General features: G+C 38.0%; 1 protein-coding gene across 2 annotated transcripts in view; it reads right to left on the bottom strand.

Moving 5' to 3' along the window:
• LGR5 (leucine rich repeat containing G protein-coupled receptor 5) overlaps positions 1–16,773 on the bottom strand; it is a 91,733-nt gene that overhangs the window by 54,972 nt on the left and 19,988 nt on the right. The gene's annotated exons all lie outside the window — the stretch shown is intronic.

A 16,773-nucleotide genomic window follows, 5' to 3' on the forward strand; every position in this document is an offset into this window, starting at 1 on the left:
ACTGCATCATCCTTAAAATTTCATGAATATGGAAACGCTTTGCTTTTGCCACACAGCCTCTTGCATGGTCATACTGATCTGCCTTGGCTCACACAGGCACGTCAAGTGTCCCCAAAACCCAACTTGACTTACAGAAATGACATATTTCCAAATAATAAGCATTCCCTTTTTGAGTGCTCTTTTGTTACAGGTACTCAAATTGCATTAAATAAGTGAAACGAACCATAAAACAAGGGTGTAATGTGATCCTGCTCTGTAACACACTTCCTGGTGGGGTTCCATGGTAGTTCCTGGTACAGGAAACTACCAGCAATATCAGCTCTGTCAGAGCTCATTCAAGCTATGTTTTAGACTAAATTTCATATAATACCCTTTTATTCTTAACTTGCCTATCCACTGTTTTTCACTGTCTTCCCCATGCCCTACAGTATCATTATAACTGCTTTTCACTGAGCGCCAGGACTGTAAACAAATTGCATAATAAAATTCTATGTGGATGATACAACTTCCACAACTGTATCAAAATTTCTGTAGATTCTTAAAACAAAATTAGGAGACCTGCATATTTTATGCAAGCATTATACAGTAATTTAAAACTCCCCACTATTTAAACATATCTACACATTTGTAGCAGTGCTTATAGTTTCCAGCTACTTTGGGTACTATTTAGATAACTTTATATCTTCCAGCTGTTGAGAGTTTACAAGGTAAATAAGTTATCTGTACTTTGGTGGGTAGGCATCCTATTCCTACTCCATCTAGTTCTTATTACTCACAGTCTGTTTCACATTACAGAATATATGCTTTTAGTCAGCATAGTTAATTTAGATGTTTGATCTTTTGGTGAATTTTAAAATGTATAATTTAAAAACATACTTCACATAGAGATTTTAAAATAAAGGAAATGTGTTAATACTTTACAACAATTATCAAATCAATGTTGAGTAAGGTTTCTGCATTCACTTCAAAAATCAAAGTATAATTTGAGAAACGTGTACTTATTAAATTCATTTTTTATTGTAACACTTTATCACCTAATTCTTTCATACTGTGTAGCAGGTTATTACCCTTTCACTTTGATAAAGGCTCAAAGGATTTATTCTGGCAAAGGAACAAAAACATGGATTTATTTGGCAGAAGAAAAACTCATCCAGGTAGTGAATTATATACTACTGAATATTAAGATAAACCCAATATTTTAACAAGATCATTTTGATTATGATATTTTCAACACATGTCTTAATGGGTTTTTGAAAACATGCCAAATTACATTTTAGACTTAAAAAGCCAGCCCTGGTGGAAGATGGGAATGATTCGTCTTCAGACACACACGTATGTAGGGCATTCTACAAACCCAGCATTAACCAGTGCTCTGGCTGATGAGACAAACCTGAAGCCCGCTTTTCTAGCATATTAACTTCTGTTACTAGCAGGCAGTACTTGTCTGCTTGTATCACCCACAGGACCCCATGATGAACGAGTCAGAAGCAGCCTACCCAGACCCTAATATCTTAAGAGGATTAGAACAAGAGATGGTGGCTTTCATTATGTGCTTTGATGACCAAAGAGAAAATCAACAATAAGTGCATTTTCCTTAATAACATCTTTAGACCCCAGAGTGGATTTGCCAACGGTGCACTGCTAGGTCCTATTCTCCTTTTCGAACTCCACTCATGTGGTAAAAAGGATGTGTACCACATCATATGATGGAGGAGAATCTCTCCTTTTTCCCAGTGTACGCTGCAGCAATTTCTAACTCTTTTTAAACCTACCAGTTAAATAATTTCCTTCTGTTAGATTGATTATTTTTTTTGCCCCACATGATTCTTTTCTTGGAACAAAACATACAAAGGTGTTTTTGTGCAACTGAACTACTAAACACTACCTATACGTATTTCACAGAATCGTGGATTTGTTTGGGTTGGAAAAGACCCTTCAGGTCATCCAGTCCAATCTTCAACACAGCACTGCCATGTGTTTATTACTAAACCATGTCCCTAAGTGCCACGTCTACGTATCTCCTAAATATTTCCAGGGATGGTGGAGTTAACAGGAATTACTTCCCAAGCTAACTCAATCACCTCTTTTTAAAGTAGCTTTTAAGATACCAGCAACTAATACACAGGGCATTACAGTCTGTGTTGGCAATGTGCTATTCTTGTAGCTGTAATGGTTTAAGAATATAAGGCAGACTATGGTAGTGAGAGGTAATATATTTGATGAAGCTAGCTGACACAGTTGGAAAAACTGAGAAAGTTTCAGGCACAGAAATCAAAGTTCTCTATTTCCAGCTGTACTGGTTAGCTAAATAGGTGACATTATTTCTCCAAAAAATCCCACACATCCCTTACACTGGCAAAGGAGTAGTTCGTCTGTGCTCACAGTTTTTAGATTCATAATATTCTTTTGTTTCAGAATTACCACGAATGCATTTAATCACATTTTTGTTCACTGGAATGAGCGAGAGAAGAGAGAGAACTGCCATGGCACAAAGTTATTTCTGGCGGGATGCTCAGAGAGGTGAGACAAACAAAGGGGTAATGCAATGCAATCAGTCAATGGGTCTCGTGTGAACAATACTGTAAAATTTGGGCTTCTGAACAGAAATTCCTCACAGTGCTCTAGAGACAAATAAAGGATGTTCTCAGAATTTTGGTTTGCTAGCATTTTACACCTGCCAAGAAGACATGGTTAGGATGAGATTTACAGCCATTAGCTAGATCAAGCACAGCTAACAGCCAGAAATAGCTAGGTGGTAAATTCTAGGGTTACATATAATCACTGTGAAAACCAGTAACAATTGCAGAGAATGTGTCTTATGTCCTGCACATATGATGGTTTCTTTCCTTCAAATGGGTTTTCTGATTTCTTCTTTCAGTGCTGGCCTGTAAAAACTAGCAATTTGCTCTCTCTAGGAAAGAGAAGGGCACGAAAGCTGGCTTGCATTTGCAACTAAGTGCTTAAAAATATTAAAATCAAGGTATTGGAACTTTAACTATCCTCAGTGGAATGGTTCTGATTTTCTATCAAATCTTGGTAGTCTCTTACAAACTACAGTGATGAAAAACTTAGAAATATTTGAATACGCAAAGCCTTTAAATAATTCAGTGTAACAGAACTACACCCATCTTCCAGCATCACAGCACATACAAATTCCACTGATGACAGTAGGAGCAAAATGGTAAGAAGATACCGTAAATTTACAAGTACTCTGAATAGAGACAGCCATAGCCCCACCTTGGTGAAAACCACCATGAGCTACCATATCATACTGAAAAGGTAATATGCTATTTTGAACAGTGAGATGAATGCATTGTCCTTTCTCTCATCAGCATTCCTGCAGCCTGATTCCAGCTGCTGACTATAAAGGCAACAAACCTTCAAATGAAACTTTCATCTTTTCAAAAGATAAGGAGCTTTGCTTTAGTGACTGCTTTGGCAACATGGCTCACTATAATGATATCTTATTTATACTCTGTACCAATCAATCACCATGCAGTGTCTCTGGTGATTTGTTAAAGGAATCCTAGCTCTGATTAAATCTTTGAAGACCAGAAAATATTGAAAACTGCACCATGCATCTACCTGTTTTTTTTTCTGGGTGAATGGATGAGTAAATTAGTATTTGCAAAACAGCATCCAAGAAGGCAAATACGGCAGGTCTTTGTTTCCCCCAGTTTTATTGTCCGTGAACAAACACACTGAAAAAACATTCAGTTACCATCTTAAAAGTGAGTAGTTCACAATGAATTCCAGAAAGCCAGTAAAACAAGTTAAGTGAAATTAGTTCCTAACATATAATAGATGAGTCTGCAGGCCACATTACTAAACTTTTATTAACTGTTATTACAAGAGATGTTTCAGTGACTATTCATCATAGAAGATTGGTTTTTCACATTATATTTATGTCTTTTAAAGGAGAACAAAAGTATGCCTAAGGATACATGCTAAACTTCTACTAAGCTAAATGTCTATTATACTGAATGGTACTAACTTGTGTATCCATTCCAGATCTAAACCAAAAATCCAATATTAAAGATAATTAATTTTATAGCCAAATTATTTAAAGAGTTGCAACCTGTTTGATTAAAAAACATATCAAGACTTATTATTGATTTTGATTCTCCTAAGCTTGCCTCATCCAACATGTATTAACAATTCCTTTTTTGAAAGCCTTTGAAAGATAAAGCACTCTCATAAAATATTGTCAATAGACTAAATGTTGTCCCTTAGTTGTTACCAGTTGAGAACAGTTTCTAAACTAAGACAATTTCCTTAATTTGTTTAGAACAAAAATTGACACTAGCTTACATGTAGTGACACAAAATAATGACAAATGCTATTATTAAAGAATCCATTACCCTGCGTAATATTATTTGCAATAGCAAATTAACAGCTACCGATCCCACGCCACAGGTTTACATGGAAGGGGTGTAAGGCCAAAAGAGGATTGATTGCTTGTCACACATTTATTACAGAAAATTTTGTTACTTGACATTGAAGCTCACTCCTTCCAGAGACCCAACTCCTTTGTATTAAAACATGCCCTGCAACAAGCAAACGATGCTGTGTGGTCACATGCAGTGAGCCTGTGTGCCTGCACATCTCACAAGGTTTCATGCCAGTAAAGGGACAGTACTCCCTCTGTCCATCTCACACCCTTCCTAGTCACACCTGTGGTGCTGGCTCCAGCCACCACAATTGTAAATAGATATATATGGTAAGGATCAAGCACCTTGAATTTAGGGAAACCTCAAAGGTGATTCAGTAAGGTCAGGAGGGCTCTGTCTACATCTCTTCTGTGCTGTTGTGCATTGGCCCATATAATACTGGATCCTGGCAAACAGGCTGAGAGGTCACATCTGGATTCAACACAAAGTAACAAAATGCTTTGGCCAGACTTTTGCATTCCCAACACCTGTCACTGAGTTCCTCTGATGTCACAGACAGCAAAATTTGGCTTATTACCGCAGAAGCTTTGTAACACAGTGATTTTAAACACCATGCATTATTCCTGAACACAGGCAATTCTTCCATATAAACAACCATCAAAGTCTTACTTATATCTGGACTGCAGAACATTTGTAAAGCAAACAGTATGTGCATGATTAATCTTTTCAGGAAACAATTTTGCCATTCAGTTTATCCAAGACTCCAGCAGAGGGAGCAGGTCAGAGCAAACAATTAGGGTTAAAAAAAGAAAGTAAAGATCAAAGATGCACACCCAGTGCTGAATTAATCTGACAAGTACCTGATATATCATTTTAGGTAAAAAAGATTCTGACTGTCTGTTTTTTTTTTTTTTTTTCTAATATCAAATTCATGGTGCCCACTAGATAAAATTAACCATTTCATTTCAAAGCTGATTCATGGCTGTTCATATGAGGTTGAAGAGTCAGTTTGCTAAGGAATAATTACCAGGGTAATTTACAAAAACATTCCAAGATGCCAATCATTTGCTGTACTTAGCTCACATATTTAAAAACTTGAATAACTAAAGGAGTATTTCATAATACAGAAGCCAGCAGAGACAGTAAAGAGGACTGGATGGAATTCCTCTTCCACCCATGCCCACAGATTGTATTAGTACATTTTTACTTTGTGAGTTACTGCTTGTTTCTGCTGCACTAGGTCAAACACATTATATGAGTACTGCATACATGATTAATCTTGTTCAAATACTGAAACAATATACAATATATATACAACAGGAAAATAATATCAGTTTTTATTGTAATTTATGAAGACAACTACTGGCATGTTTATTGTGTTTTTCATTACTTGTTTGTTTTTCAAGTACTGTTTATCTTATTTTGATGAAGAATAGCACAATTAAATTGACAATAGATATATCTTAGATGTAACCAAGTCTGGGGAAAAGAAATCTTTGGTTTCAGAATATTTTCTGCCACTCCAGATGTTGCTTATTTTTACAACGATTTGTTACATAAATGACAAAAATACATTTTTTCCTTTTTATTACTTTTTGGGGTTTTTTTCTTCTCCTGAATGATTGGACACATTCATCCATTTTAGAAACAGGGTGTCTAGTTTTCTTCTAATTCCCTGTCTATAATTTCATCCTTCTGGTTTCAATGAGGCTGTTTCTAAATTATGGTTATTTATATGACAAGAGAACATGTACAAAATGCAGAGCATAGTTCGATTATTGACATGCTATACCTTGTCTACAGCAGAAACTAATTCAAAATATATCTGGGTGTAAACAAAGATTCAAAATATAACCCTGAAGTTATAAAGTGCAAATTTCTAAATTAACTATTACGGCTCACCAGTAGTGAATTGGTCTGAATAGCTAACCATAAATTATGTACATCACAGATTATATGTTATTTAAACCAATTTTAAAACTCATCTTCACCAAAATACTCAAGATAACTTTTGTAAGCCTGCTGAGAGTGAAAATTAATTATTATTAGCCTGATTTCATTTGTAATAAGATACAGTGTAAGTAATTTATTTTGTGCATCCTAACTTGCCTCAACTCAATTCCACAATACGAATTTGAAGAATTTAAACCCAAAGAGCTTTGAGAGCATCTACTATAAACACATTCCAACAGTGATGATGTAAGCATGAGTATACAAAGATCTGTGCACAACAGATCTGTGCATTCAGGGCAGGAAATACATCTACATTGTATAGTGCAAAGGTCCCCAAGGTCCAGCTGAGTGAGCTGGGTCCAGAGCTGGAAGATGCATTATCACGTTAGGTATCTTCAGAGAGACTAATTATCCCAGGTACAGCAGGATGATGCTATGCTGTTCCAATTGTACAGCACCAGATCTCTGCACAATGTCACTCTGTGTGACATAATGTAGCAGGTGTCATGGATATATACACACTGGGTATTCCCAAAATAGCTCACTGCAAAATACACACACTCTGGGTGAAATTCTGGTTTAGTAAAGGAGATAGCAAAAATAAAAGTCAGCATGAATCCATGCCTTTAATCTCAACTGCTCTTTTTTTTTTCTTTTTTCAGATGATTTAGCAGTAAAATGCTGGTAAGTTTCTTTGCTGCTCTTATCCTACAAGTTTCCATTTTCCTATGCATTGGTGCTGAATCACAGACTCAGAATCATAGAACTGTTTAGGTTGGAGAACACAATTAATATTATGATGTCCAATCATTTTAGCAGAGCACTGCCACTTCTGCTTTTATTACCGCTTACTTGTACCTTGTGTTGATGAACAGTAATTGAAGAGTTCCAGCAAAGGAACTGATGCTATGCTACATTACACCTACCAGAGTTCTATTTTGAAGTACTGATTTGATCAATTTTATGCTGTTGCTTAGCTGAAATAATTATCTACAGAATCTTCTCTTTATTGCATGGACAACCCAATGGATATCATATCATCAACATACTCGCTTTCACTCAATGTTGCTACCAAAAGAATTTCTCCTGATCTCTCCCCTAATCTAGAACTGCTCATTCTTTGTAAAGATGCTGTTTAACCAGAGTTGGCAACTGATCTATATTAAAAAAAATATCCAGCAGGAAAAAAAATTGGTTTTAATTGAAATCAGTTACCTGAATTTGTTCACTATGTTGGTGTTTGTGCCTCCACAAGTGCAAATACAGAGAAGAAACACAAGAAAGGTGAAGCAGAACTGGTTTCTTTCAGTTGTAAGTTTTGGCTTGGACTAATGCAGACTGATCTTATACCTAGGATGTAAATATTGTAAACATTCCTCTGACATAGGAAGTTGTGGATTTTTTTTATATGCACATCTTCCCTTTATGTCTCTGACAGAGCTTGTTTGCTGAAACACAAAAAGCATTTACATGTGCCAGCTCCTGACAGTCTCTTCCAACACTTCCTATAGAGCTCAGAGGAATGACAAAGCTGTCAGATCTTTCCCTGACTGGTTGAACATCCACATTTCTGCAACAGTAAGTGCCAAGAAATACGTAGTTTGATTCTCACAAAGATAATGCACATAAAACCACTGTATTTCTCCATCAGGTAATGATTTATTTTTTCTTAAGTAATAAAAATTCATTTTCATCATGAGATACCTTCACATGGACTGGTATGAAACAGTCTTAATATAAATAAATACCAGATCCTTAATCTTATACTGACATTACTTGTATCTAGTCTCCACACATTTTCTTTGCTCGTAACTGATCAGCTGCCCTTCAGATAGGCAGACTACCGAAATACCTGAGCTAGCTTTAAACAATCAGGTCAAGGAGCAGGGTCGAGATCTCTCCTAACAAGGAGAAATCTCCAGTAGAGAGACTTCATGTTTTATACTGGGCTGGCACATATTTTTCCTGCACTTATACCAGCATAATCATACTGGAAAGAGCTGTACTCTTTCTAGTATAAAAATGTGTTCTCTTTTGAGAAATTATTTCCTTTTACAACTTAAATTAATGGGATCAGAGCTTTACAATTAATATATGGAGGTAAAATACTTCAGAACTATTTCTATTGAGCTCATTTCGGCTGTTCATGGGATAAGCCAGTATTTAGTAGGAGCAGAGGCAGCACCTTGATCCAGAAAAAGCGATCCCTCTTTCCTTCCTTTTATTCACAGAGCTTACATAGTCCACTGTTTGGCAACCTCATTTTGAGGGCAATGACCCACACTTCTTGTGATTGTTACGATGATCAACAGAAAATCTTTTCAGGGCAAGCAACTAACTGGTGCTGTTCAGCCTAATCCTCAGCCCTGTCTCTGATTCAGGCTTCAAATATGAGTTTTGGATCTTCCTGGAGACAATATCACAAAACATCAGTAGCCAAAACAAACTTTTACCAAATGTAAACAGTTGCTGCCAACTATATTGCACCTGTGTGCACATGTGAAATAGTGTGTCCTTAACTGCACCTGTCTGGTCTGCCTATTTTGCTCACAAAATGAACTTTCCAAGATCTCTTTTTCTATTCCAAATTATAAAAATGTTGAAAACAATCAGTTGCCCTGTCTTAATACCTCTAATACAGCAAGTCAATGTCAGCACTAGAAATGTGCCTGGGGGTAAACACCTGGCTCCACTGGCAGCAAAACTCCCAGTGACTCCCATGGATGGGAGACATCCTCCCAGGCCTACCAGTTCCTAATGACAGGTTCTACCCAACAGGCAGTATTTCATGGTTGTGGAAATTATGCAACATCATACTGGCTTGCCTGAAATAGTGCATGCAGTATTCATAGGTTCACGGGGAATTTTTCAAAGTATATTTTTTTAGCCATTTTATAATTTCTAAAATCTGTTGAAGGCAAGATGTCATGTAGGTCACTAAGGAGTGGAAAGTGTAGCACTTTCAGCTGTTAGAGCCTTTCTTTGTTTTCTGTTTGGTTGTCTTGCATGGTCCAATTTTTTTTGGTACTTAACTTTTCATTCCTGGTGTTTTTTCCAAAGTGATGAGCTGATTCTGGTCAATATTCCTTTCTCACCCTCTCTTTTCCATAGTCTTTGCTCAATTCTTCTTTAACATCAAGTTCAGGTTTCCAATCAGCTCCATCAGGAAACCAGTAGGATTATACAGAATTATGTACATTGTGATGGAGTGAGAGACTGAAAATGTTAATGGCTAAAGGCTCAAACAATTGGCCATTTGCAAAAAGCAATGGGTGTTTTGCTGACAGTGTGCAAGGTAACAGCCCAGGTGCAGTGGGTGTGAGCACCACAGGATGACCACCACAAATCAACCTTTGTTAGCAAGAAGCTGGGATTTGAGCCAGGAAGAGGCTGATAAGCAGCAGATCCTGGGAAGTGGGGTAGTGCTTTTTATCATGTCCTTCTTTATGCAACTGGCTCATGTGTAAACCTTCCCTCTAGGGGAGAGATACCAGGATATTCACATGTGGGTCTGAAGGTGTTTATCTCCTCTGATGGGCATAATTGGCTCAACTACTCTACCAAGAGGCAATTGTCATGTCTTAGGTGTCATAAACCATCAAAGACCCCCAAAGCACCCCCAGACTCATTTCTAGGTCCTTCCTCCAGAAGACTGCAGCACGTGATCCACAGTGTTGCATCCGACAGTGTAAAATTCCATTCCCGCCTCCCCCCTCCTAGAGGAGGTACCTGGGCATTCCCACTTGAACCTCACCATTTCTTAAACCACTGAACTTTGTGTTTCATGGGCTCCCCCCACCCCTGGCAGACCAAGACTGTGACTGTCTAAGGCTTCTAGTTCTTAAAAAAGGATGGCGCATCTTCACCCAGAAAGAACCATCTATTACATCCCACTCCTCTCCGCAGGTTAAGGGAAATGTCATCACTTCGATCAGTAGGCATCTAAATTGCAACAATCAAGTTTCATTGCTGGATCCACGCATGGTAATATCTTTTTACTCTTACCCTTTCTTTCTCTCTTTTCTCTAACTTCTCAAAATATATTGTAAGCTAGACAAAAAATTTTCATTCAATGCCTTGTAAGTGCCTCTTACCCATATCTGGATAAGTTCAAGTTGCCTAAGTTAATTTTAAATTTGCCAAGTACCTTATTCTACCTTAATGTTCTAAAGTTTGCAAGTAAAAGTTTGGTACTGAATGTCTGGAGAATTGTTTTCTCCAGTGCATCACGTAAAGTGACTCAAACAACATCCCCCTTAACCTGCGGAGAGGAGTGGGATGTAACAGATGGTTCTTTCTGGGTGAAGATGCGCCATCCTTTTTTAAGAACTAGAAGCCTTAGACAATCTGGGAGTTCTTCTATAGGTTTCATTCGCTTTGCAATGAACAAGTAGCACAGATGAACACCACAACACCCAATTGCTACGTGATATTGGCTTCTTATGACACTGATCACCCCACATGAGATAGTACCTGCCACACGCTGCTACTGCTGCTCTCCTTCCCCAGATGGTGGCAAAATGGATGCCAGCATCAAAATGGTGCAGATAGAAATGAAATATGGCACAGAAATCAAAGCACTAAGCAGAAGCAGGTCTTCTGCTGAGATGTATTGTCCTGTTTTCCACATTCTGCAGAATCTAGTCAGTTTCCTTTCCCTTCATGAGGAGTTCGGTGTTGTAGTGTGTTGTTAAGTTTCTTGTGTTATTCCCCCAATTTATGTATTGTTCTCCCCTATTATGTGTAAAATGGTTTCGTTCCCCTTTCCTTCCCGCCACCGCTAGCCTGCCAGCTAAGTTGCTATAGTAACCGCTATTCATAGTTGCCGATATGTAATTGCTCCTCCCCTGGTTTCCCTTATAAGTGAAAGTTGTTTCCTCCCTGAGTCCAGTCAATCACCCCCTTTCTCCTCCCAGGTTTCGAGAACCTTCTTCTCTCTGGGGGTTATGGTTGGCTGCCGCCCCGGAGCCCCTCCTTTGCTTAATATTAGTTGGTTATTTAATGTATGTCAATTATGTTTAGGACCTCAAAATATGTATTAATATTGGCTAGCTGGGTTTCCCTACCTTTTCCCTCCTTTTTCCCTTAAAACCCTGTCTGGCCCCCTGTTCAGGGCCATTTGCTGGTGGTCTCCATATTTGTTGGTGCTTCTGTAATAAAACCGACAGCCTACCTCCAGCAAGTGGTCGCCTCCTAATTCGTCTCACACTCGTGCCGCTCCGAGCTACCTCCCAGCTCAGCCCAAGGCCAAGACGCCGAGGGGGGCTGGCTTTAGATGTGCAGGGGTGCTGGCCTTCGCCCCTCACTAGCTAGCCGGATTCCAGGGCTCAGTACGCCCTCGCACAGTTTGGAGTTGGTGGGATGCACAATGATCTTCTTCACATCACATACTGGGTATAAAGAGACTACAGCAGGTCACATCCTGGCTTTGTTCTCCTGTCCTGTGTGGGGAGTGATGTCAAGATTAGAGGTGAAGAATGCCCCCTCAGTCATGGCCTTGGCATTTCAATCTCAATTTTCACATACTTGTGACAGACTGGAAGACAGCACCACAGTTTTACACGCATAAATACTGTTGCTATTAAAAGGAACACAGAGGGGATTTTGTGGGCATTTGTTCTGACTGAAAACCACAAATCTCTCAGGAACCTAATGGATAAAGCCCCAGTATATCCTTGCATAATCCACGAGAGATTCTGAGATCCCTTTTTCCAGAACTGTGCAGCAGGTTCTGCCACTTTTCATTTGTACAATTTCATTAAGATCTTCAAAATTTTCATCTTGAATCCTGCTGATTCTGAACAGCATGGGCAAAAGAAAGGACTTCAAGCCATGCCGATCTTAAATTACAAATCCTTTAACTAAAACATGATCATCTAAGGTTCATTATCTTTTTTTCCTAACTCAATCCCATAATGGATATTTTTAAAAATAAAAACATATGGTTTGAAAATGAATTTTTAAATAACCAAAGAAAAGAAATAACATAGAAACAGGTTTTAGAATTTCTGTGGATTAAAGGATATTATTTAAAAAAAATTAAACTCAGGTGATTTGTCTTGTCACATGTATAATGTATGAAGTTCCTTTTCTTTGAAAGCCACTATTAGAGAAGAATATGGTTGCATGGTTAACAAATGCTATAGGGCAGAGAGACTTTCTTGGGCAATTTTTCAATTCACTAGAATTTTCAAACTCGTATTTCACCATTTCCAGCTCCCATATTAAAAATCTATTAGCAGAAAGCCCATTGAAAAACTGATCATGAGCACAAGAGACTTTTTCTGGAAACACTTCTATTCAGTTCTCATGCCTGAACAAAAGCAGATTGGCACATTCAGTTACATACAAACGCCTTTCAAAGGGGCCACCCCCCCTTTCCCATAGCCACGCGTTTCAGGGCTCTATATGCTGAAGGAAGCCAGTGAAAGGTTTGAAGGGGTGGGGAGACCAAGGGCTTCCACCGAGATCCTTCAAAGTCCTCATTCTCTATAGTGGGAGGATTTCCCTCTAAATCCCTTTCAATAGCATATTGATGGCTTTGAAAGCTTAAATGGCATTTGTAAACCATCAGTAAATCTTGAAAACTGTTTCTGCAAATAGCCCAACTCCAAGTCTCAGATTTTCTCATTAATCTGTACGTAAGGCCACTGAAGACTTTTTCAGAGCCTAGATAATGCCTGGATTAAAAGGTCCATTCAGAAGGGAAAACTTTAGCATTCACCTTGTGTACATAGCCATTTCACCAGTGGTATTCATGGGTTGTTATTTCAACTCCGCATTTGTCCTGCAAACAAGACATTTTGCCACAAAGACTTGGTAGAGACATTCTTCAGTGAATTACTGAAACCTAGCCCCACCATTTGTCATGGTTTGTTATTTTTATCAAGTGTAATCAGTTCAAACAGAAACCGTAGACTGACAACTTTACAATTATGTTACTATTTTAAGACTGGAATGTATGTTTCTTCAAATTCAACAAAGAAATTGATTAAAGCACAACTTGATTGCTTTATTCAAAGAAACAGTCTAAAATTTCCCTTAAGCAGAAGTTTTTTGTTTGTTGTATATTTAAAGTACAGACAAGAAATTTATATTAATCCTTATTAAGCATTCATAATTTATGATATTTTACAAAAACTTTATATAATTAAAAGGTTTAATAATTTCTAACATGTTACATACTGCTTTGTGTTGCTTTAGGACCATGCAGTTTTAATGTAACTTTCTTCAACTAAAGCTAATAGACAGGCTTTAAACTTTAAAACCTCAAAACCTGTGCTGCTTTCACACACAAACATTTTTAAGCTGCTCTTACATCCCAGAGAAATTTTTTTCTTTTTTTGCATTTTGTATCCAATAGCTTAAACCAGAGTCAAGGTATGACCTACTTTGACAGGCCCAAGGCTTATTATTATTGTTATTATTACCATCATTATTATTATTATTATTATTGAAATAGTATGGTCAAAATGTTTAGGCACCAAAGAAAAGAGAAAAACAGAACAACATCATGCATTGGAGACCCTAGACATAGTTTGAGATATCAGTAATGCAATGCTAGTCAAATTTTGTTATATTAAAAGAAAAAAAATTCAGACCCCTGTCAAATTTCCCCCAATCCAGACAGATCTCGTTGTTCGAACAAACAGACTTGTCCGCTGTATTAGAAAATTTACTGTGAATGTCAAGAACACATAGACTGGGGATCACTGGATTACCCTCACCAGGATACACAAAGATTATCCTTCCCACTAGTGGTTTTGGAAAGCAGAAGTTTAGTCAAGTCTTTTCCCTTCCCTTCCCTTCCCTTCCCTTCCCTTCCCTTCCCTTCCCTTCCCTTCCCTTCCCTTCCCTTCCCTTCCCTTCCCTTCCCTTCCCTTCCCTTCCCTTCCCTTCCCTTCCCTTCCCTTCCCTTCCCTTCCCTTCCCTTCCCTTCCCTTCCCTTCCCTTCCCTGTCACAATGTCCCACACTTTTTTCACTATCAAAGGAAGAAACCTTGTAATTTAAATTTGAAAACTCTCTGCAACATGGATATGGCATCACAGATCATCCACCCTCAGCCCAGCTCACTCTAAACCTCATATGAAGTCTGTCATACAAATTGAAAAAGGCGTTTTCTACTCCAAATCTCCCCCTTCACACAGGTTGCTGTGTTAACAATACTGCAATTCTCTGTGTCTCTTTGAGATTTCTGGGGGAGCCATGCCATGGCTCTGGGTTGACTAAAAGTAAACTGAACTGCCAGATTGTTTTAGCTGTGGTTCATCACTTGAGATCGCTTGCCTGGCTCCCAACAAACGCTGCTTGCACAGTAGAGGATGCCCTTCCTGTAGAGCCCATATCATGTGTATCCCATGGAGACATCCCAGATAACCTGGAGTGCCTTGAATGGCTTAAGGAACAAATGGGTGACCAATTAAACTAGAAAAAAAAAGTATGCACAATATTTATACTAGTGGTAGAACAAGGAAAATAAATGAAGAAACATGATTCCTAATTTGCACCAATACAAGTTTCCTGACATCAGAAGTATACTGCAATGCCTGGTTGCTTATTCAAGCTTTTCTTTTAGTGAAAGAAACTAGTTTTCTTTACACCGAAAAGTGAGAAGCTGTCTTTACTTTTATCAGGACAAAGTAAAGACTTTTAAGACTTGTGACTTGATTGTTGGGCCTTCTTTTATAAAATATAAACAGGTAGATCTTTCTAGAAATACAGAAAACAGTAAGGAGGACTTAATAAAAATTAGTAAAACCCTAATGAAGGTGACTGCGATTTAGGCTGTAAGAACAATTAAAACAGTTTTGAAATCTTTGATCTCTGTAAATCAGAATGTGTTTCCTGAAAGCAGAGCTTAGAGAGTCCAGTTTCATGTAGGTTTCAATCTTGTATTCAGACTCCTTTAGGCTCAATGAGGTGGAACAAGTTTTTCTCCCATGCACTTTCTTAGGTGTCTCCAGATAAAAACCATCCTTTTTGGTAAGGTTAGTGCTCAGGTAAGGTCAGGCTCAGTGCTTTGCTGATGGTTTCCAGATGGCTCAGAACAAGGGCAGAGCTCACATGTATCTTCCTAAAAAAGTCTACATAGATCTGACTTCATGTGTGTGTGGAGCTCTTTAGGACTAGGAGTGATATTGCAAAATTGTGAAACTTGTGAAACTGTTTTTCTGCACCATTTTGACAATTGTCTATTTCCATATTAGCACAAGAAAGTGGTAACAGCTCAGCCTCACAATGAACAGAACACTATGGAAAAAAGAAATTCATAATTAGAGTCAGTGTTTTCCTCCTGTAAGAGCTACCGATAATCCAATTTCCTCATGCTTTTCATGTCAAAAACTCTAAGGATTTAGGAAACTAATTTCTGTGCACCTCAAAAAGAGGCACAAAAGCAGTCTCCAGTCCTTCCTCAGGTTTAAGAATAACAGCTGTAGGAATCTAAACTCTAGCTTACATCCCACAGAAAAAGTGATGTAATTCAAAAGTCTGAAACAGAATTGCTATTCGTCTTCTCTTGGAAGGGCCAGGGGAGCAACTTCTGCCCACCCATATGCAAGAAGGATGTTTATTGCCAACAGGTGGGGGGAATTACGTGCTTGCTGTCTTTTCCCTGCTGCACTTTTTGTACAACAATACTGAATTATGCAATACTTTGCAAGGAACAGCACAAAGAGTTAACTGCTAAGTAGGAGTTGAGGAGATTGTAGAGTGGGAGAAAATTTCGCTGCGACACTAAGCAATGCAATAAGGAAATGAAAATATAGGTTTGAATATCAAATCAATGCTTTATCTGTGAGGCAGTGCTGCCTCCTTAAGCAAAACAAATAAATATTCCCAGGCTAAACACAACTCTCAGTGCTATTTCAACGAATACTTCTACTTCTTTTATAATTTTTACATCAGTTTTAATTTTTTGTTACCATGTTTTCACATGGAAACTAACATAGCTTTTGCCATCATATGTGGCACTGCAGATTATTACAATGTCAACCTATTACAGGATGTAGAAAGACAACTGAAAAATTTGTTATATACTTCAGTTTAAGCCTGCTATCATATGGGAACAGAGCTTTTATTTTTCCTCCAAATACTATTCAATGCATCTTGCTGGCAGGGGAAATTAATTTTCCAAACTCTGTCTTTAAAGGATATTATTTTTTTAATAGGAGCGTCTTTGAGATAGAACACATGCCCCTGTTTCTCTATCCACACCATAAAATGTTTTTCCCATTCATCACCAATAGCTGCTTTTCTTTTTTTTTTCCTATGAAAGCTTTTATAGAGCCTGCCCCTATACTTTAGCTGTTCCTGACATAGTGGATCCACAATCCCAATTATGGTTGTGGACAATACAACAGTAACATAAATGATAAGTAGAGTCCTTAAGCTTATCTGGCTTTTTAAATAAAACTTTGAAAATACAGA

Source organism: Zonotrichia albicollis, chromosome 4, assembly GCF_047830755.1.
Source record: "Zonotrichia albicollis isolate bZonAlb1 chromosome 4, bZonAlb1.hap1, whole genome shotgun sequence".
In the NCBI taxonomy this organism is placed as follows: domain Eukaryota; kingdom Metazoa; phylum Chordata; class Aves; order Passeriformes; family Passerellidae; genus Zonotrichia; species Zonotrichia albicollis.